This window comes from Callorhinus ursinus, unplaced genomic scaffold (assembly GCF_003265705.2).
Source record: "Callorhinus ursinus isolate GAN/ISIS: 27379988/994484 unplaced genomic scaffold, GSC_fseal_2.0 scaffold10, whole genome shotgun sequence".
Classification (NCBI taxonomy): domain Eukaryota; kingdom Metazoa; phylum Chordata; class Mammalia; order Carnivora; family Otariidae; genus Callorhinus; species Callorhinus ursinus.
The window spans coordinates 73,504,672-73,528,307 of record NW_027397072.1 but is presented as its reverse complement, the minus strand read 5'-3'; the positions used below and the strand labels follow the sequence as shown (position 1 = coordinate 73,528,307).

The 23,636-nt window shown below is 38.3% G+C and overlaps 1 protein-coding gene across 8 annotated transcripts in view; it reads left to right on the top strand.

The window, feature by feature from the left end:
• The window catches only part of SOCS5 (suppressor of cytokine signaling 5), a 112,717-nt gene that overhangs the window by 29,834 nt on the left and 59,247 nt on the right, over window positions 1-23,636 (top strand). The window contains exon 1 of one of the 8 annotated variants that reach the window (XM_073897754.1): window positions 13,260-13,280. The exons of the other annotated variants lie outside the window; for them this stretch is intronic. The gene's annotated coding sequence lies outside the window, so the exon portion shown is untranslated. Of the gene's footprint in view, window positions 1-13,259; window positions 13,281-23,636 lie in introns of those variants that run through there. 8 annotated transcript variants of the gene reach the window in all.

Here is a 23,636-nt window from a genome sequence, read left to right as displayed (position 1 = left end):
TAGTGCTCTTTGGCTATTACTAACTTATGATAGCTACTTGTGAAAGGAAACCATGGGTATAAGCATATAATAAAAATAAAATGTATTATAATCAGATGCGCATAGTTACAGTGTAATTCATTGACCTCAGTTCACTGAGGTGGGGGCAGGTATTCTGATCTTTACGAGGTCCACACATTGGCAAATTATGTATATATGTTCCCTCTTTTCTATATTGTCCATATTCTTCTCCCTTAACTCTCTCAGGAGTCCTAATCTTTTCCTTGTGCCAGGTATTTATTTCTTCTAGTCCTCAACATTTACAGAAATACTAGTGTGCCTTTCTCTTACAGAAATAAGATTTTCTTTTCCTGCCTAACCCCTGTCCTCACCATACTATAATCCATACAGTTGTGATTGTTTTCTGACTGAGCCGTTTGGCTCTTCTAGAACGTGCAGAGAATCATGTATGAAGTCATAGTCATTTAATGTGGCCAAGTACAGGAATAAAAGTACTTTTTTTAGCATGGCATGCAATACCCTTTAAAGTCTGTTTTCCCCAGCTTTTCAGGTTGCTTATTCTTTTACTTCATTCTACCTGCCCTGTACTTTAGCATCTGAACCACTCCTCTTATAGAAAGCTAGACCCTTTCCTGAGTCTGTGCCTTTGCATGATCTGTGCTTGAAATGCCTTTCTCCACTTGGGTAGGTAACGTCATTCTTCAAAACCCAGGTCAAAGTCACCTCTTCTGTCAGGCCTTCCCTGATCCCCTGCATTAGCTAGGATTAGGTACAGTGGAAAATAACAGAACCTCCAAAATAACAGGCCTAAAAACAAGAATTTCTTTCTCTCCTATAAAAGTTTAGAATTTGCAGGGTAGGGCTGAAATGACTGCTCTTCTCCACAAAGTCATTAAGGAAGTAATTTTCAGCTCAGGGCTTCAGAATCTCTCAGATTTGACCCTTGTCCTCATGGTCCAAAATTGAGGTATCTGTTTTAAGCAGCCAGACATAGGAAGGAACAAAAAAGGGACTAAGGGCGTATGTGAACTCTCTCTTAAAAGTCTCCCTGGGTCTTGCACACTACGTATCTGCTTGCACCTCATTGGCACAAAAGAAGGCTGAGAAATACAGTCTTCATTCTTGGTGGCTCTTATTCTGGAAGAAGGGGAGAACAGGTATGGGGTACAACTAGCAGAGTGCCACAGTCCCCAGCTAGCAGTAGTTGCCGCGCGCCTTGTGCTCCCAGAGCACTGATTAGAATTAATTAGAATTTAGGTTGTGTTGTAATTTGTTTGCCTTCTCCACCAGATTGTGGACTTCTCAGACTGAGTATGTTTGTCTTTCTCTCTCTTGAAATCTCTAGCACCTGACATAAAGTTTAGCACATAGTCCCCGCTCATAAAGTGTTGAATGAATGGATAGACATTCAGGAAGATTACAGCAGAATTATCAGAGACATAGCAGCCGGTGATATTTCAATACCCATGTGAACAGGGGAATTGCTTATGTGGACCTTAATTTCTTAGATTTAATTTTTTTTCCATTTTCTCCATTACATGGAGAGAAGGATACTGCCAACAGTTAGAGGGCATGGCTTCTCCTTTTCAGTAGTGCCTCTGAACTGACTGACCACACAGAACACAGAGTGACTTACAAGGGTGTATATTCTTCTCTGGGTTATACAGGCTTTTTAGACTATGGTAAAATACATGAAAGTTAACCGTTTTAACCATTTTTAAATATACAATTCTGTAGCACGAAGTACATCCACATTGTCGTGCATCCATCACCATCCATCACCCGAACTTTTCTATCTTTCCCAACTGAAACTCTGCCCCCTGAAACCCTGACTCCGTGTTCTCCTCTCCGTCCAGCCCTGGCAGCCACCGTTCTGCATGCTGTCTCTGTGAAGTTGACTACTCTGGGAACGTCAGATACGTGGGATCGTTTAACATTCATCCGTTGTGACTGGCTTCTTTCACTTAGCAGAATGTCTTCAGGGTTCATCCGTGTTGCAGCCTATGTCAGAATTTCTTTCCTTTATAAGGCGGAATATATTTCATCTATATGTACCACCTTTTATTTATCCTTTCATTTGTCAATGGATGCGTGGGTTGCTATATTACACTTTTCTGTGAGATTTTTGTTTTTTACAAATGTCCTCGAGAGAGAGTCTTGTTCTATTGTAATTTCACCACCACTACCCCCAAACCCAAAGCACATAATTATATACCTTCTTAAAAGGAAATTTAAGAAAAGAAGAGGAAAACAATCATCTATATTAGAAATAGTTTTATAGGAAGTAATCTCCTCTCGCAATCACGGTTTCTCAAGTATAAACTAAAGAATAAAATTATGAAAAACATTAACCTGGTGGGAAGTCTGGAAAATGGGTACAAGAGTAGAATTAGAAAGAAATATAAGGGGCCTTGCCCAAGAAAAGATTAGATTTTATTTTAATTAAGAGTCTCTTGATTACTTGGTAAAGCCACAGGAGAGTACAACTTGTGAGTCCCTATCATTTTTAAATATGGAGATGTTAGGGGCACCTGGCTGGCTCAGAGGAGCATGCAACTCTTGATCTCAGGATCTACATTGAGTGTAGCGATTATTTAAAATAAATAAGGTTGCCTGGGTGGCTCAGTCGGTTAAGTGGCTGCCCTTGGCTCAGGTTATGATTCCGGGGTCCTGGCATCGAGCCCTGCATCAGGCTCCCTGCCTGCTCAGTGGGGAGCCTGCTTCTCCCTCTCCCTCTCCTGCTCCCTCTGCTTGTGCTCTCTCTCTCTCTCTGTCAAATAAATAAATAAATAAAATCTTTAAAAATAATAATAAAAATAAATTTTTTTAAAAAATAAAATATGGAAGAGATGATGGACTCTGAAAAACAAACTGAGGGTTCTAGAGGGGAGGGGGGGAGGGGGATGGGTTATCCTGGTGATGGGTATTGAGGAGGGCACGTTCTGCATGGAGCACTGGGTGTTATGAACAAACAATGAATCATGGAACACTGCACCAAAAACTAATGATGTAATATATGGTGATTAACATAACAATAAAAAAATTATAAAAAAAAATAAAATATGGAGGGGCGCCTGGGTGGCTCAGTCAATTAAGTGTCCAACCCTGATTTCAGCTCTGGTCATGATCTCAGGGTTGTGAGATTGAGCCCCGCATTGGGTTCCGCGTTGGGCATGAAGCCTGCCTAAGATCCTCCCTCTTTCCCTTTCCCTCTGCGCCCCCCCAAAATAAAATAAAATAAAATATGGAGATTTTGCTGTCACTGGACTATGAGAAAGAAATTATAAATTATGGCTGTAGCTTGGTGGTTTTGCTTTATGAAATTCTCTGGCATTGAAGAGGAAAGGGTTATGAGTGGGTAGAGTAAGGAAAATTAGCTCCACTCCTATCACCTGACCCCCTTCGTTACTAGGTGGAAATGAGGTATGATTGGGAATAGCCAATAGTGACAATAATGATTGGATATTTGATTGCCAGTAATACGACTGATGCCTAGAAAATTCTGGGTTTTGGCCTCTATCCCACTGGGCACATAGTCCAAATTAGCAATCTGGTTCTTTTACTAAAATTCTCAGATCAAGCTTTCAAATAATGTAAATAGAGTACATGTCCAGTAATTTAAACAGAATCTCAAACACTTTCCTGTTGCTGCTGATTGTTGGGTCAGTTTGGCAAAATGGTGAGTCAGACTTGACTAGCCAACTCACAGGCCAGCAGTTGGTTTTACTCAGTTACTTGAGCCAAGACTGAAGCACCAAAAAGCACTTGGTTCTGATACCTTTCTGTCTTTTCCAGAAACATCTGGCTGTAAATTCCCATGCCTCCCCTAGGTGTTTTGAGTTACAAGAAGCATAAGATTTCCTTGTTTTTGAATCTGACAGTACCATTGGAGAGGTAAGATTAATCCGCCTGCAATCATCTGAGCAGGAAAGAACACATTGTGATGTTAGCAGTAACCCTTTTTGAGAAATTAGAGCTTGGTTTAGACAAACATGGAATTGAATTGTGAAGGACAGAGTAGTGAAGGGGTTTCAGAGGAAGGAGAATTCAGTGCAGGTGAAACGGGGCCCAATGACAGATGGCAGTGAGTGAAAGTCAGGTACGAGGTGCTGCATGTGACTGCGGATTGTTCCTGAAAGGAAATGAGTCTGGCGGTGTTCTGATGCTAGGAAGGAAGGAGAGACTGTGGTGTTGTGGAACTCTAGGAAAGGGCAGTAGAAATCTGGACAGGGTTACTGGCAGTGACAGAGAAAAGGTAAATCTGAGAGCCGTTCTGGAAAAAGAAACTGTTCAGTTAGGTAACGTTAAATATAAGGGTAAATATAAACACCCATTAACTATAAGGGTGTTTTCTATAGAAAACAGGTACTGATATCCCAATCTGGGGAGAAATCTTAAGATCATTTTAGATACAGGAAATCTGAGGTATGATTGGGAATAGCCAAATTGAGAGACTTCTTAAGCTATTAGGATTGAAAAGTGGGTGGAGTGTGTGGCCTGGAAGTACGCTCCCCACACCGCCAGCTGTGTTGAGGAGGTAGGACTCGGGCCTAGAAATACCTTACTGTCCCTGTAAAGGCAAGAACGTATGTTCTCATAGCTTCTACATAGATGTAAAAACTCTTAAAATCAAATACAGTTGTTTCCATTAGCTTCATTTCAACCAAAGGGACTAAGTTAAGTTAGTTCAGTAGATGACATTCATAAACTACATTCAGGAAACTGAAGTTTCCCCACACTGTTAAATAAGAAAGTGGAATCCAGATTGCTTGTACATGGCTAGTGAGATGCAGAACAGGGGCAAGAACTTAGATTCTTTCATAAAGAACATCTTAGAATAAATAGACATTATGGCAGAATACTGTCAAATCAAGGAGAGTTATGTTCTTAAATATTGTAAGTTAAGTTATTGAATTAACATTTAACATGTAGTTTAATTTCATAACATTGGAAGTAATCTGCCAGTATGTAATTGAATGTTTCATGTTTTTCTTTAGTGGAACATTTTGTTGGATCTGCTGTGCCAAATGTTTATGGCTTTCTCTCTCGGAATGGCTCTTTGTGTATATAGCAAAACATATATAACCATATGGAGTCAAGTCGGAAAAAAAACTTGGCAAAGGAGTGTTTCTCTTGTAATTAGATTAGAAATTGTCTTAAGATATACGTTAAAGTACTGATAAAGGTAATCCAGTCAGGGAAATGATTAGTATAGAGGAGGACTATTTGGGTTTCACTACAGATTCCTGAGGTGGTTGTCAGTAGCACTTTGCTAGTTGCCTATAACAAATACTGCTTTCTGCTTTCTTTGTTCTCTCTTGCGTATGCTTCCTTTTTGCTCTTTATTTTCACTTTTTATGGTGAAATATAACATACATATATATATATTGGACAATGAATAAAATATAAAGGTATGGTTCAGTGAGTAATTATAAAGCACACCACCCAGATTAAGAAAGAGAACACTGCCAGTATACCAGAAGCCTGCTTTGTGCCCCTCCCCAGCTGTCTCTACCCCATCCCACCCCCCACAAGTTACCAGATTCTTACTTTGGTGATAATAATTTTTTCTTCCTCTTTAAAGTTGACCACCTATGTGTACATCCCTAAATGATGTAGTTTACTTTTGCCCTTTTCTACACATATATGCAGACATATATATATATGTATGTCAATATGTAATCTTTTTTTTTGTCGGACTTATTTTTGTGCCATTCGTCCATGTGTTATATATATGACATTTTTATTTCTCTGATCCTTTGTACCCATTCTTTTCCACCACATGCATATGCCATGCAAACCCAGACTGCAAACCCCTGTCTGGGGCAAACAAACTTCTTAGGAACCTATATCATGGATATCCTACCCACCCGGCTTTTTTTCTCTTGCTTCTCTCTGGGCTAAAACTACTTCCCTGCAGTCCCCCAGGGGTGGGATTAGAGTTTAGGTTTTGTTATAGTTTACCTTTACCTGAGGTTATAGCCCTTTGTGGTCCCAGTTGAACGTGGGGAAGAGTTCCCTGTACTCTCCATCTTTTGAGGAATTTTTGCATTGATATTTGTTCCCTTCAGTGAGGCCATTGAAACCAAAGACCTAATTTGTTGTGTTCTTTTTTTTTCTTTAAGATTTTATTTATTTATTTGAGAGAGAGAGCGCACACAAGCAGCGGGGAGGGGCAGAGGGAAAAGCAGACTCGCCGATGATCATGGAGCCTGATGACGGTCTCCATCCCAGGACCTCAGGATCACAACCTGAGCTGAAGGCAGACACTTAGCCATCCAGGCACCCTAATTTGCTGTGTTCTGTCTGCAAGTGCCGTCAGGGCCAATGTCTTCAGGGGGTCCTCCTACCTCTCTGGGGTCCCAGTTGACCCTAGAATTTATCTGGCAGTTTCCTACCATGTTGTCAACTTTTTATTTTAAGACGTTTTTGGTTTTTGTGTTTTGGGGGTTTTTTTTGTATCTAGGAATTTTTAATTGTTTTCAGCAGGAGGGTTGGTCAGAAAAATCTTAGTCTGTCATTACCAGATATGGTATCCTCTTGATTTTTTTTTCCTACTTAGCCTCCTATTTCCTGTTTTTCCTTCAGCTTCCACATTAATGATGTTCACAAACATTCATATATTGAGTATCTGATACATACCAAGCATGACACAAAACAAAGTCCCTGCTTTCTTGAAACTAACACTGTAGTGGATTCTGGATTGTGGGCAAAGTTGCAGTGCTATAGGACAGCATTTTCCAAACTGATCCACAGAGTATTAGTGTCCTGTGAAACCTTAATAAGGTTGCCTTTGTCAAATAAGTCTGTATGCCTAGGAGGGTTTCTTCTCTCAGAGGGCTTAGGCATTACCTTATTTAAACTGCAAACTTTACCTGTAGAATACTTCTTAATATTTTATAGCATACTAATATTCCAGGGAACATGATTTATGAAACTCTGGAGTATTAAACATCTCCATATTACTGTGTGTTGTCACAGAGCAATTTCAGCTCCTGCTATTCCCCCAGTCATGTCTAAGGGGAACATTTGCTGAGGGAGTAAGCTGAGGCAGCTATACTTTACATTATAAATGACCTTCTCTTACTTGGCTGTAGGTGCTTGGACTGGTGCAGGTGCCAAATCAAAGGCACCAGTCATAGGTCAGCCACTGGCCAACCAGGTGCACTAGCACAAAGAGTTCTGTCCAGATAGGAACAAGCCGAACCAGTCAGGTTCCCACAGATCTTGGCTGGTTAAAGAAATCTAGTTCTTGCTGCTTTTAATTTTCTGTCTGGATATACTCAGGATAGACAAGTAGCAGGGAGTGGTGGTTACTGTAGGAGTACACATGATGATGTGGATCACAGAACTTAAAAAAGTCATAGATTTTGCAGCTAAGCAGTGGAAGGGGGCAGAATTTGAGGAAAAGTCAAGAAAAGGAGATAGGAGGGACCTGTGATGCATCAAGAATTAGCCAAAGGTATGACCAAGTGACAGCTTTGGGGTTAAAAAAAAATTAGAGTATAGGAGCAGAGAGAGCAGCTGGTGGTTGGAGGCAAATCAGATACCAAAAGCCTAGTACCCCGGGGAGTTCCGAGTCACAGCAATGGCCAGAATGCTGGACCCAAGATCCACAAACTCCTGCCGCACGGTCCCCTCAGGCAACCTTGGGACTAGACCACATTTTCCGTTCCAGTGTCCTTGAGGCCTACTCGACGTGTGTTACTGGTTTTGTTCTTGGATTTCTGTGAGAAGTCTTATTTCCCTTACCCTCACATTGATGCTTAGAACCAGTTATTGTCCCCCGCCTTGCCCAACTATGTTTGCCAGCCTGAGTGAATGTCAGTACTCTGCAACCAGAAGAGACTGATACGTAAGGAAAGAGTTGAAGTCATATCAGAATGCTACTTTTTTGATTAACAACTAGAAAATGTTTTTATGACACCAGAATATGCATCCTTCCTAACACTGCTTACTCCCTCTTTTTGATTACATTTTGGAAACTCTGCTTCTAAGCTCAGTTGTACTAAAAGTGGTACTGTTATATGTCATCACATAATCTATTTCTGTTGGTTATCCTATAAATAGTATCTCCATATACAAAAAACAATGCACATTACTTGTTATCGGTACTCCTTTGGAAAGGGTATTTTATATTTCCCAATCCAGTGTTACTTACTACTGATCCCTAGTACTGTTTGAGAAAATCAGGCTGGCTTTGTGGAGATCTCTGTATTGTGTTATTCCTTTTTTCATTGATTTGGTTCACCCGCCCCTCTCACCCCACTATGTCTTTGTGTCATTTTCCTTCCTCACAGTTACCCCACCTTTTCTTTAAAAGTGAGTTTTTAATACTTCATTGTTTATTTCTTCTACATTTTACAAATAATTTTGGGCTTATAATATGAAATCAGAGTGGTCTTTTTCAAGATCTATTTCCTTTCTGAATACCTTTTTTTTAATAGCATTTTTTTCCAACTAGGAAATTAATACCTTTATTTTTTTTTTAAGATTTTATTTATTTATTTGACAGAGAGAGACACAGTGAGAGAGGGAACACAAGCAGGGGGAGTGGGAGAGGGAGAAGCAGGCTTCCCGCCGAGTGGGGAGCCCGATGCGGGGGCTCGATCCCAGGACCCTGGGATCATGACCTGAGCTGAATGCAGACGCTTAACGACTGAGCCACCCAGGCGACCAGAAATTAATACCTTTAAATGTAATGTTTTAGAAAATACAAAAAAGGGGAAAAAATGAAATTACAATAATCACAGACCACCCAAGATAACCACAGTAGTACTTCCTATCCATAATCTTTTTATTAAATATGTTTATATGTATATGTTTGTGTTGAGGTCAATTTAGATGTACTGTTTTATAGTCATATTCATTTAATATCATGAATATTTCCAGAATATTAAATACTCCAGAGACATCATTTTCAATGTCTATTATTTCAGCATATGAAAGTACCACAGTTCTCTGTTGACTAAAAAATACAGTTATGGCCAGTTTTTTTGCTAAGATAATACTATGAGGACTATCTCTGTCCTAAATCTCTGTCCTTACCTGACTATTTTCTTGAAATAAATTTCTAGTTGTGAAAACTTCGGTCTAAAGGTACAGTATATCATTTGTCCTTGGATTTTGTTCATGGCATATTTTTTGACATCCAGAGTTTAAAGTTTTATGTCATTAAGTATTTTGATTTCCTTTTGGTTTCTTTCTTCAGCGTTTTGTTTTTAAGTAGGCTTTCCCATCTTCTCTTTGAGAGGTCATATGGTTTCTTTTACTTACTACTTTTTTTTGTAGTGGGTTTATCTCTTTTTACAATCCATTGAAATTCTTACCCATTCCTCTTTCAGGAACATTTGAGATTACTAAATTTTAGACCCAAAAGTATAGTTGTCAAGTTTCAGAAAATTTGACTGTTAACTGTATTTTTATTCCCATCTACTTCCAAACATAAGAAAAAAAGATGATTAGGAAGGGTGCCCGGGTGGCTCAATCTGTTAAGTGTCTGCCTTCAGCTTGGGTCATGGTCCTGGAGTCCTGGGATCAAGCCCCACGTTGGGCTCCCTGCTCAGTAGGGGGTCTGCTTCTCCCTCTCCCTCTGCTTGTGCTCTCTGTCAAATAAATAAATAAAATCTGTTTAAAAAAGATGATTAGCAATAAACCTATACTTGGGGGGGGGCGCTTGGGTGGCTCAGTCGTTAAGGGTCTGCTTTCGGCTCAGATCATGATCCCAGGGTCCTGGGATCGAGCCCCCGCATCGGGCTCCCTGCTCGGTGGGAAGCCTGCTTCTCCCTCTCCCACTCCCCCTGCTCGTGTTCCCTCTCTCGGTGTCTCTCTCTCTGTCAAATAAATAAATAAAATCTTTAAAAAAAAAATAAACCTATACTTGCACATTTAGTATAATGATACTTGACCTAGACTTACATAAGGGAGTGGGAGGGGGATTTCCAAATCTATCACAAATTTATAACCTTAAGGTCTTCCATTTGGGTTTCCTGTTGGTAATAGCAGAAAAGAGGAGGAACACTTGACTTATGTTTTTCATTGTCTGCTTAAAGGAAACATATTGATTTTTTTTTTTTAATTGAGAAATCTTGGCGGTAAAGCCAAAAAGGAGTTTTATGTGTGGGTCTTTATATGAGGGATGATATCTTTGATACCATTTTTTAGAACATGAAATAATACCGGCCATTTATTTTAGAAATTTTTTTTTATAAGTTTGTTTATTTATTTATTTTTTAGTAATCTCTACACAATGTGGGGTGCAAACTCACAACCCCAAGATCAAGAGGCACATGCTCTTCTGACTGAGCCAGTCAGGCACTCCATTTTATAAATTCTTAATAAAAGTTGAGGGCATAATATTAAGCTGTAATTCCAGTAAAGTATATCTGTAGGGAGTCAAAGTAATGCACACCACGTATTTGAAGTAATTTAATCAGGTAGAGAGCATAGAAAATCTTTGTGGATGGTTAGCTATTCCTTAAACTAGCTCTTTTAACATAATAAGATTTCTAAAAAATCACATTTTGATTTTTGTATATTTATGATCAGCAATTAGAAACAGCAATTGTGGAGTGGTTCACTCTACATTAGATCCAAGTATTTAACTGGCAAGTTTGACATTTTATTGGGAAAATTAGAGTCTATTATAATTATTTGACAAAGTGGAGAATTCTTTAATATAAGTGAGTTTCCTGGATTACTTGCAAGCAATAACAGACTATTTTTACCTGCTATACTTCAAACAATTATAATGTGAACTATTTAAATAAATAGTAAATCTTAATCCATTTCAAATCTGACAATGCCTATGAAATTTTTGAGTTTTCATGAAGTAGTTTTTCCTTAGTTATCAAAGAATATGAGAATTAACTGTACTTTAAAGTGCTCAGTTCATCTTTGAAACTATTTAAGCTTATTTTTCTCTATTTGTAAAAAACAAAAAACACAACCATTTTAAGTTATGTTTATGGGAAGTAACTATTCCTTAAACTGTATGAAGGCTTTTATGGGGGAGACCAGCCTTCTCGGGGCGGGGGAGGTGGGTTGTATTGACAGAACAGTGTGACTTTTATTAGGTATTTTTACAGCTGGCACTGACTTGTCATATTTAAATTGAGTATTAAATCAGCACCTAACTGAAACACGACTAGCTGTAGAGTATGAGACTTCAGATAACTTAGTATGCTGGATGTTAGGATTATACTTTAGTTTAATCGGACAGTAGTGTGATCAGGAATCAGAGCTGTAACTGCTGTACTACTGCTAGATCTTAAATAATGGGGCTGTTTGTGGAATGCTATGCTTATTTTTTTTTAAATTCTAACATTAAAAAAAAATCAGTGCCTTGAGGTTAGTTAGTTCAGTTGCTTGTAGAGGAAAGACTACCTGGGCTGGCTAGAGACAGAGGGTTGCTTATCCTCTTTAACATCTCCCATGAAAGACTCCTCACAAATCTCTTTTGGTTGTTTGTTTATGTTTTTAACTATTTGTAATATTAATTTTTTTTCTAAGAGTTTCTAAGCAATTCTCCTTTTTAGAGAAAGATTCTTTATACACATAAAAACCATTTCGTCACGTTTTTTCTCCAAGTGATGTAATTTCAGGTATGTTAGTTACCTTTTTTCCTAAGTTACGATACTGAGAACTATTGTTTTGTTGATCCTTTTGTGCATAGTTCTTAAAGTGTGGAGGAAGTAGCCAGACACCGAGTTCCTTGACTTTTTTCTTAGCTGCTTGAAATCATGGGATCAATATAATGGAAGATGTTCCAGAGGGCAGTGAGTGGAGGAAGGTAGGCTCTGCTGGGCAGCTGTTACAACTCAGTCATGCAAATGATGCTGAAGCCTGAGCCTGGGAGAGGGCAGTAGAGATAGAAGGCATGGACCTGGCACGGCTATGGGCTGGACTGTAGACCACGTTCTTCCTCACCGCTCCGTAGGGGAAGTACAAAGGCAGTGGCAACTTCAGGACATCTAGCATATTTTCCCCCTTCCATTTTAATCTCATCCTTCTGAAGCATATAGAAGTTAGGACTTTGGCTAAAGGAATTATTTCACAGAAATATCAGTCTGTTTTCTTGCCCTTTAAGGTCATTTTCTTTGTCGCAAGACATTTAATTTCAGTTTCCACTGTCTGTGGTTAGTATATGATTTGATTTGTGTGTTGATCTTGTATCCTGTGACCCTGCTGAGAACTTACTTGTGTTAGTTCTAGGGTGTTCCATTTTTCCTCCTTCTTTCCTCCCTCCCTCCCTCCCTTCCTTCCGTCCTTCCTTCCTTCCTTCCTTCCTTTCTTCCTCTTTTTAGATTCCTTAGCATTTTCCATGTGGACTATCATGGTCCTCTGAGAATGGACAGTTTTACTTCCTTTCCAATTAGTATGCATTTATTTCTTCTTCTTGCTTTATTATTATGCTGCCTGTCGCTTCTCCTTTGACCCTGGAGCTCTCGCTCTGGCCAACAGTGATTAGAAATCACAGTTGCTAGACAGGCTGACTTCTGCCTGGAATGCCTGCCTGGGTTGGCGTTTTCCTGTGCAAAGATTTTTAATTACAGATTCCAAGTTTTTAAGAGGTATGGGCTATTGATTTTTTAATTTCTCCTTGAGTCAGTTTAGGAAATTTATATTTTTCAAAAAATCTAGCCATGTCTTCTAATTTTTTAAATGTATTGGCTTAAGTTGTTCATAATGGCCTTTTATCTTTTAAATCTTTATTTTATATCTCTATTTGTTCCCTTTTTTATGTCTTACAATAGGTATCCCTGTAGTTTGTGACCCTAGACTATTGTGCTTTCTCAGGGTTTTGGTCTTCTCTTGGTCTGGTCAGTGTGCAGGCATACAGCACCTCTCTTCTCTCGAACCCCCGCCCCATTTCTAACTTGCAGTTTCTATGCTGCCATGCACTTGGTGTCCAGAGAATATATTGTTTGTTTAAATTGTGGGTCGGCTTGGAGTAAATATGGGTAGAGCAAGGGCTTTGAGTATTCTCATCTGAGAACTTGAATTTTATTATGATGTCTTCCACATGTGGTATCAGTAAATGTTAAAATGAGTATTTTTTTATTTTGTTTTTTTAAATAGCATGCAAATGTTGCTACTTTTTTTTTAAGATTTTTTTTTTTTTTTTTTGACAGAGAGAGAGGGAGAAGCAGGTTCCCTGCTGAGCAAGGAGCCCGATGTGGGACTCGATTCCAGGATCCTGGGATCATGACCTGGGCTGAAGGCAGCCACTTAATTTTTTTAATCATTTTTCAGCTTACTCATTTCTCAGCTTTTGATAGGTGAGGTTTTATTTCAGTTCTGTTAATGAGCTAAAGGTTTTTAATTGTCCCATTTTTTAAAAAATGAAATTGTATGTCGTGTGGTAATACATAACACAAACCTGGGGTGTATTACTTGGAGTTCCTAATCTATAATTTTGGTCAAAATGTTCCTTTTGGCGTTAGTTTTCTTAAGTGGTTAAAAGGTATCCTTATTTGCCTTTACTTCTCCCAAGACCCCTCCCAGCCACCTTTCTAAAGAATAGACTAATTTCAAAATGTTTAAATTTTCTTTTTTTTTTTAAGCTGGTAGAGAATCTAGATCAAAAACATTGATGCTGTCCTAATTATGTTTGTTTTCTTTCTTGGATTCATTACGAGCTATCAAATTATTTGAAGACCCTTAGTTTTCTACAGGCCTAAAATTTATAGAATAGTGCCCTTTAAGTTTGTACAAGGAGGATAAATGTATTCTAAGTGGTTTTAGATAGAAAATAAAAGGATAAAAGTAAAGTGTTGTTATCCAAAAAATCATCTTGTTTTAGTCCTTAGAGTCTTTGTATTTCTGATGAGACTAAACTGCAGGGTTTATAAAAGTGGTTACCCTTATTAGAGAAGGAAATGGCCCAGATTACAATTGCTCACTTACCATTAGTAACTGAATATTCTTTGTAAATTATTAGCAGGATCACAATGAGCTCATTGTTAAGCACTTCCCCAAATCAGAGATTCTTTTCTGGATTAAGGCTAGCCGGTGTAGTCCCTTGCTCCACTCAGTCCCTCAGCTGAGAGTTGTTTTGCTTTGTTGGGTTTTGTTTGTTTGTTTGTAGCTGCCTTTTGGCGTTATGGGAGATGCGGAGCGGGGGTGTGGATGCCCGTCTGTAGAGGGGCATCTAAGCTACTAAGCTACTAACACACACTGTTAACAGTGCTTAGGGGAGGTGCCTGGTTTGCCTAACTGAGGCGGCCTCCCTTGAAAGGAGAGAGATAAAGGCAAGACTAACTCACCAATCACCTCTCGCTAGACATAAAACAGCTTTGCTTTTTGTTGCTATCACCGACATGTACCTTCTCCTGCCTGGGATTGGTTGTAAAACAGAAGCTACCATTTTTGAGCCCCTATGATATACTCAGCTCTACTTACCTTATATGATGTCTTCCTCTTAGAAACCCTTGTAGAAGAAGGTAATTGTGCCTATTTTTAGATGGAAATGCTGAGACTTAGATTTCACACAGCTAGCAGAGTGCTTGAATTTGATTTTCAGGCTCTCTGAAGCTAAAGCATATGTTCCTTGTGTTCCACCACACTCTGCCAATAATGCTGGCCAGATAAGAATGTTTCAGTGAATGGTGTATTTGTTAGTTTATTACATAAGATACTTTCTCCATAGAAAATGAAGTATAACTTACTAGGATTTTATGCTTCTCTAGTGTGCAGTATCTATATGGTAAAATTTAAATTGGGGCACTCTTTTTATAGACTAAAAAAGAATTTGGGAGCAAAAAAAAAAGAATGAGGACTATGTTCCTGGGCCTTGCCCAGCACTATGCAGATTAACTATGCTTTGTTTAAGCTGTAGAGGAACTACAGCTTCAGCTGCTATGGAACATTGAAATCCCCGTAGTGTTTCCTAGGAAATCATGTAGAAGTTTAAATGGTTAATAGAATTTGCAGTCTGACAGCTATTGTACATCGGAAGATACTGACATTTTGTCATGACCCAGGACTGAATGGGGTAATTATTTTTTAAAAGAAAGAAAAGCTAAAGCTTTATGCTAGATACTACTGGTAACATTTTTGAAGGCTCCTGTCTTTTGAGTGTGTCCTATGCCAAAGGCTTTTATAGATGTGGTTTCGAATCCTCATACCCAACCCAAGAGGTAGGTGTCGTTATCCTCATTTTACCAAGAGGGAAATTTGGTTCAGAAATTGGACATCCAAGTATGAATACATCCAAGTTCACAGCATTCTGAAGTGGTAAAGCTGGAAACGAACCTCCTGTCCTCCCCCATTCCCGCTTAGACTATCTCATGCCTGTGCCCTTGCCGCTGGAAGCAAAAGGCAGGCAATGTTTCTGCAAGTGATTTGGTTTAAGAATCGGATTTTGACGGCCTGGAGTACCCTCCTACACCGGAAGTTAGAGTTGTGTGAGTCAAATTTGAGAAACGGAGATGCAAATTTTATTTACTCTTTTTTTTATTAGAAATAGCCCTTAAATTATCTTTTGGGGGAAGGTATTAATGCAGTCTAACACTGTGACTTGATTCTTAATTTGATGTCCCCTTTTTTCTTCTTTTTTTAAATGGACTATTGTATTTCTGTTAACATGCAGAAAAAAAAGTATAAGAACTTCTTAAGCTTCATCCCTTGAAATTAGGCATGTGGTTTCAAACATATTCTTAACTGACCATTACTAGTATTCTCGTTAAGAAGTAGAACTTATTTACCTAGACCCATTAGTTTTAATAATGTCAAAACATTTCTGAGTAGCATACAAACCTACCCAAAGGGGTAGGGCTCTCATAGTTGATAGGCATAGAGTAGACAAGAAAACATTCACAGCAAGCCTATGAATATACCTTTTACTCTGCATTCTTTTGGTCAGAGTATTGTTTCACTCATTACAACTAAAATGGAACAGCTAGTAATTTTCTTTTGAGTATGTATTGCTAGCTTTGTCAACTTTTAATACCAGTTTCATACTTTCCTTGCTCTATAATAGTTATAAAAATAGAGAAATGATGTATTCCTTGAAGTTTTACAAAGGTTTTGTAATGACACTTCTTGGACTTAGAGCTGTTAGTGTACAGTTCTAAGCTGTATTTGAGATAGAAAACCTGAACAGTCTGATAACAATGGAAGAAACTCACCTCTAGGATATTGCTAATCTCTCAGTTGTATTAATGTCTACATCTATAAATTGAGAGCATTTTTACTCACGGGGTTGTCAGGAGAAGTAAAATTTTTATATCAGTGCCTGGCACATGGTTAGCATTCAACAATGGAAATCATATCCTCAGCCATCAGTGTCATCATCATTATTATTGTTTTCAGGTTTCTAGATGTTTGCCTGTTGGTTTTGGTTTTTTTTTTATGTTTTTTAATGTTTTATTGCTTACTTCAAAGACTCTTGGATTTGTCAGTTTAAAAAACGTAGCTGCCGGACATTTTTCTCCTTTACTTGTCTGAGCCTATCTCTGGCATAGCTAATTTTAAAAAAATACATTTTTCAGGAAATGAGAAGGGATATAGCCACAAACACGAAGAAGTTTTTTTAATTGTAAAATAATCTTATGTACGGCTTCTTGCATAAAAGAGAACACATACTAGGGAGCCTGAGTGGCTCAGTTGGTTAAGCATCTGCCTTGGGAACAGGTCATGATCCCGGGGTCCTGGGATGGAGCCTGCATCAGGCTCCCTGCTCACCAGGGAGGCTGCTTCTCCCTTTCCCTCTGCCTTTCCCCCTGCTCGTGCTCACTCGCTCTCTCACTTTCTCTCTCAAATAAATAAAATCTTAACAAAAAAAAAGAGAGAGAACACATACAGAGATAACAGTGGTTATCTCTGGGAGGGGGGGAGCTGTAGGTGAGGTTAGACTTTTTTCAGTAGTTTAGTTTATATAGTGTTTTAATTCTTCCATAATATGTATGTGTTTCATTTTTGCAAGAAATTGTTTGTACTTTTTTCACTGTTATGCTCTAGGAACCATTCATATACCTTTATCATTACATACTTAAGATGATCTTCTTAGACTGTTGTTTCCCTAAATTGTTCCATAGAATGAATGACCATTAGTTTTAGTAAATGTCATATCAAAGCTGTTATAATGTGTTCTATCAGAAGCTGGCAAACAATGACCTAGAGGCCAGATCTGGCTTGCCACTTGTTTTTGTACAGCCTGTGAGATAAGGATAAATTTTACATTTTTAAATGGTTGAAAAAAAAATCAGAAGAAAAGGAATTTTGTAACAAGTGAAAATTACATGAAATTTGAATTTCACAAACCACAAAGTTTTATTGACATGCAGTCATACTTACTCATGTACTTATTTTCTGTGGCTGTGTTCAGGCTATAATGGCAGAGTTCAGTAGTTGCCATAGAGAACAAATGGCCTGGAAAGCCTAAAACACTTAGTTGTTATATGGCCCTTTTCAGAAAAAGATTGCTGACCCCTGTACTACATTGGAGAAATTTGTTTAAAATTTTGTTCTGCTGTTGGGTTTTTGTGTTGTTGTTGTTTTAACTTTGCCTGCTTTCGGGTAACCATCTAGTCTAGAATATGCAATTGCTAAGTTAAAAATAAGAGCATTTTGATATCATCCAATTGACATGAAGAAAAAAATCCCCAATATATGAATATGCTGTTTTCTAAATGGCCTATACTTTTCAGTTTTGGATCCCTCTTTTACTTAAGAGTTACGAGCTTTATATTTTCCTAGTGGTTGTTTTGTTTAATATTTGGTTATTATTCCCACTGTGGTCAAAATGTGGCCTGCATAATTTAAATTTTTCTTATTATGCAATGTATCATGCATAGGAAAGAATGAATAAAATGTAAGTGCAGTCTAAAGAATAGTTAGTAAGTAAAACCATGTACCCATCACCCAGGCTAAGAAACAGAAAATTACCAGTGTTTTATTTTTTTATTTTTATTTATTCTTTTATTTTTTTAAGTAGGCTCCATGTCCAACACAGGGTTTTAAACTCATGACCCTGAGATCAAGAGTTGTATGCTCTACCTACTGAGCCAGCCAGGTGCAATGCCCCACTCAGAGTTTTAGAAGCTTCCTGAGTTCCTCTTCCTAATTCTGTATCCTTCCCTTCAATAGGGAGCCATTTCCTTGGTTTTTACATTTTTATTATATATCCATATATGCCTAAATACAGTGGTTTGCCTGATTAAAAGTTAACTTGATTCAGGGGCGCCTGGGTGTGGCTCAGTCAGTTAAGCATCTGACTTCAGCGTAGGTCATGATCTCTGGGTCATGGGATCGAGCCCCTTGGGGCTTCCTGCTCAGTGAGGGGGTCCGCTTGTCTCTCTCTCTCTCTCTCTCTCTCTCTCTCTCTCTCTCTCTCCCTCCCCCCCTTTCCTCCCCCCCCGCCTCTCCCCCTGCTCATGCTCTTTCTCTCAAATAAAATCCTTTTTTTAAAAAAAAAGGTAAATTGATTCATAATGTAGGTATCATCTATATTGTTTCTTTCTCTAAGCATTTTGTTTTTGAGATTCACATGTAGATGCAAACAGCTGTAGGTGATCATGCCTGCTATATAGTAATACATTATATGAATCTACATTAATGGACCAGTGAGGCTTCACTTAGATATCTCAATGACAGTCTCAACTGCAGCATTTCCTAACTTGAAATAATTACTCTCTCCAACCCCTCACTTGCCAAACTGCTCTGTCTGTTGTGTTTCCTGTCTCTGAAATAGCATCTTCATCCTCCCATTTCCCCAGGCCAGAGACTTGGCAGGGGTTTTTTTTGACTGTCTCTTCTTCATTCCCCAATTTCCAGTCAATCATTAATCCTATAGATTTGACTTCTTAACATTCCATATCCATCTTTACTTTCACCATCCAGCCGAGCTCTTGTGTATATGCTGCAGTAGTCTTCAGTACAGCATTAACATTCTGTCTTGTTCTCTGATCATGGATTCCAGAGCTTACCTCTTCAGCCTTACCTGTGCACTCTTCCATTCACTTGCTAGTCTCTGCTCATTTAGCCATTATTCAGGCCGTGCTCACTCCTGCTTTGAGATGTTTGCAAATGCTGTTCCCTCTGCCTGTAGAACACAGTCCTAATTCATCCTTCAGGACAGAATTTTGAAATATCACCCCCTCAGAGAGAGGTCATCTTTGCTCACCATCCCTTAAACTAGGTCATGTCTCTGTCATTTTAGGACTTTGTACTATACCCTGCTGGCACTACTTTAAATTTTAATTAAATGGTTATTGAGGAAGACCTCTTATCTGATTCAAATTAAGACCAGTAGGCTACACAGTCTAATAAAGCAAGAAGGGTTATATAAAAAGGGATATATACCTTAAATATTTTACTCTAACTTTAAGAATAAGACTACATGTTCATTTGTCAGATTTTTTATTAAGGAGCCAAGATCTTTTCTTTGAGAGTAGGTTCACTAGTTGCAGTTCCATATCGATTTCCTTGTAGAAACCATACCCACAATATATCATCTAAGATTTCCAGTTTGGGTTTTTTAAGTAGAACAAAAATTCAAACTCTTATGATGCATTCTGACTTTACAATTCCTTATATTATTCCTTGCAATATTTTTTCTGATTTCTTTTTTTTACTGTTTTCTTATACCTAATTCAACAGTGGTACCTTCCTTTTTTTCTCTTATTTTATTTTTTATTATTAACATATAATGGGTATCTCCCTTTTATTCACTATTTCAAAGTCATTCAACTCAGTCTTCCCACTCCTCCACATTTCATTAGGTTGATTAACAAATCACATAATTACAATAATAAGTATAAATAACATGAACTGTTTTGGAAGCTAACATAACTAACTCAGTAAAAGTATAACTCAACCTGTGGGAACAGGAATATCTAGGTGTAGTAGATCATTGGGCCTCACATTTTTTGAGTGCACATATACATGGTCTACTGTATTAATATATTGTGTCTTGTAAAAGTATAAACTATATGAGTTTGAATTTATATGACCATTTATTACCAGACAGTAATTTTATACAGTTGAACATAAATAGCAGTGTAAAAGATAAATAGGCATCCAGTTAGATAATATAGTCCATGTCACAATAGAGTGTATAAATAACAGTTAAAAAATAACATTTTGGGGGCACCTGGGTGGCTCAGTCAGTGAAGTGTCCGACTCCTGATTTCAGCTCAGGTCATGATCTCAGGGTGGTCAGATCAAGCTCCATGTCGGGCTCTGCGCTGCACGTGGAGCCTTCTTGAGATTCTCTCTCTCCCTCTGCCCCTCCCCTCCCTTCTCTCTCCCTCTCTTTACCCTCCCAAACAAACAAACAAATAAAATAAATAAATAACATTTTAAAAAGCCCAAATGGTTCTCAGATTCTTTAGGAGACTATAGCTATGACAGCCATGCATTCCTGGATTTCTGGTTCACTCTTAATATTAAAACATTGTGTTATCCCTTTCTAAAAATTATCAAAAGTGCCACCAAAATATCAATCAAAACTTGTATCTCCTAAACTGCCTTTCATACCTGAAGTTGGCACAGAAATACTTTAATCAGTCCATGTGTCTCTGTGACGGAAAGACTTTTCACTGGGCAGGTATTAACCATGACTAAGTAGTCTAGATGGCCTCAGCAGGAGAGGAGAGGTATGGGTTGGGTTATAGTCCTCCTCTTTACCCACTGTGGCAGGCCGTGTAGTCTTAAAACTTGTTGAATTTAATTTATTTCTAATAACGTATGGATTAAGTCCCATTGAAATGAACCCCAGGAGCTGTTTCAGTTATTTCGTTTTGTGGAAATTTTGTAACAGATACTACTTGGCATGAAGAGGGCCATTGCCTATAGTTCTTTTTTTTTTATATATGTAAATTTTTGTAGCAATGGAATTTGACCTCTAATTTTCCATAATTTTGACTTATAGCTTATCCTGTTAGGTATCATTTTTCAACAAAAACTCTTCAACTTATAACAGTTATAAAACCAGTTACAAATTATGATAGTCCTTGGAGGAAGGAATGACTTTTTAGAAATTTGTTTTGGATAGTTTTAAGGATAGCTATGCCGGTGTAGAAATGTGAAAGCTTGCAATGGATGATACATTGGTATTCTAGAATCAGTACGTTTGAAATTTAACACTTTTTTAGTCCTGTGTGACTTCATATAAAACCCTAAAGTAATAGACTTATAAGTTAGGTCTCAAAAGGTTACAGCTAAATACATTTCCAAAAATTTAATAACAAACCAAAGAACCTCAAAACTAACATTGTAAATATTAAGGTAGTCGAAGTGCCTTCCTGATTCTTCTTACATGGACTCTTCTGTGAATCACTATCAATGTGTTCTTTTTTGCAGTATTACAGCCGCCCACACAGCATTCCCCATGTCAAGAAAAGTCCACTTTCTATCGCCAAGGGATGTGGAAGCATAATAGTCTTTCTTTAAATTAGAATATTTTATCACGATGCAATCTCACAACAGTCTCCAGATGAGGAATGGAGAATACACGAAATTTCATGCTCTATGAAACTGAACCACAAGCTCAGAGTTAGAAACTGCCTTCTGTAACCTGGCATGTATGCGTGTTTTCTGCAGGTCCCACTTGTTCATACAACTTCTGCAGAAATGTATAAGGAAGATAAGTGGTTTTAAGTTGGGTTGCTCTCTAAAATGGACAGTCATCTTTCAGGTATAATTTGCTTGTCAAAGAAACATCTGTAGATTGCTATAGAATTTATCTTATAAATGTGAAGAAGAGAGACTTTTGGACTTCTTGAATATTGCTCTTCTGGTGTCCACAGCGGTATGGTTTATAAACTTACATACTCTAGACCAGCGTCAGCAAACTTTCTCTGTAAGAGGCCAGATAGAAAATATTTTAGGCTTTGCAGGCTACATGTGGTCTCTGTCGAATATTCTTTGTGGGTTGCTTGTTTTTGGCTTTTTTACCGCTTTAAAAATGTAAAAACCATTCTTAGCTAGGGTCCCTACAGAAACAGGCCATAAGCCAGATTTGGCCACTTGGGCTATGGTTTGCTGACCCCTGTTCTAGATCAGTGCTGTCCAATAGAAATACAATTTGAACCATACATGTAATTTTTAATCTTTTAGTAGCCACATTTAAAAAGCAAAAAGCAGATGAAATTAATTTTAATAATATATTTAGCTAATTATATACAAACTATTAGTCATTTCAGTATGTAGCACAGGCCACATTTCAGGGGCTCAGTGACCACATGTATTAGATAGCACGCTGCAGAGGAGAGCTACTCAGAATAAGGGCCATGAACTTGTAGTTTGTTACCAGTCTCTAACAAATTAGGTATGGGAATTAAAAGTAAACATTTAAAATATTTTATAGCTATTTGATAGTTCTTTTATGCCTATTCTGTCTAATAAGAAAACTGGCACTTGTATTTCATAGGTCTTTTTTTACATTTCATTTTTCCTAATAATTTATTCTTATCTTAAAAAGAATCGGTCTGCACTGCCTCTTCATTCTGGATGGTTGAAGAGGCACTGCTGTAGACAGTCTTTCCTAAGACTCTGCAGGCCTCTTGTGTACATGGCAAAAATAAAACCAAGAGAAACAGTGAGGAGATTGTGGTAGGTAGGTTATTTAGAACCTCTCACACCCTGCCAACTGCCCCAGAGCAGGGTCCTTTTTACTTACCTCTTTCAGAGCTACCATTGGAGCCCGTGGCTGGAGTATCCTCGGTCAGTGGTTTTTCTTCTCTACTGAAGAATCACCCAGAGAGCTTATTAAAAAAAAAAAAAAACAGCAGTGTCCAGGCCCATCTCCAGACCAATGAAATCACAATCTCTTGGGAGGGGGCTTGTGTATCATGTAGTTTCAAAAGCTCTCCAGGTGATTATATTATGTAGCCAGTGTTTATTGTGTGGATCTCTCCCCCAGGGGGGGAAAAAAACTGCTATTTTTCCATTTGGAAAGAATCACTCATCTGGGCAGGGGGTCTTCTGTGTGGTGTACTATTCACTCTCTTTAACACTGAAAAGGGGACTTTCCAGTTAAATATGTCAGATTGAACATTGGCATTTTAACTACTCATTCCTGGAACTCCACTAAAATTAAAGGAATAAAAAAAGTATAAGGCATAAGCCCACAATAAGTAAGCCTGATTGGTTAACAACTTTTTGGTAGAAGCAGTAGCTAGAAATTAACAGAATGGAGAAAATTATATAAATGCCTGCAAATAAGGATGTTAAAAAGAAGCAAAGCAGTTTATACTGCTGGCTCAGAAATTAGAGCAACTAGTTAGTTCAGAAGGTAAGGGTGAAGTATAAAGCTGAACACTGGAATGGTTGAAAGTCTATATGCTCATGAGATTGTTGCTCTTTTACCTTAGATAAAACTAGAGGTTAGAGTTTGGAGAAATTTTCTAAGACGGTCAGTCAGAGCTTGAGGTGGGGTATCTTTTGAAAATAAGGACACCTTTTAAAAAATAGAGACTAAGCAGAAGCCTGAAATGTTGTGGTTAAAACCCTACCATTCCTCTTGCCCTGTTCTCAGAACATGGTAGTCAGCTGTATGCCCCAGAGATGAAATTGGAACATTTCTCTCTGGGATAAACAGCCAGGAGAGGGGTGCCTGATTGGCTGTCGTTAAGCGTCTGACTTCGGCTCGGGTCATGATCCCACGGTCCTGGGATCGAGTCCCACATCAG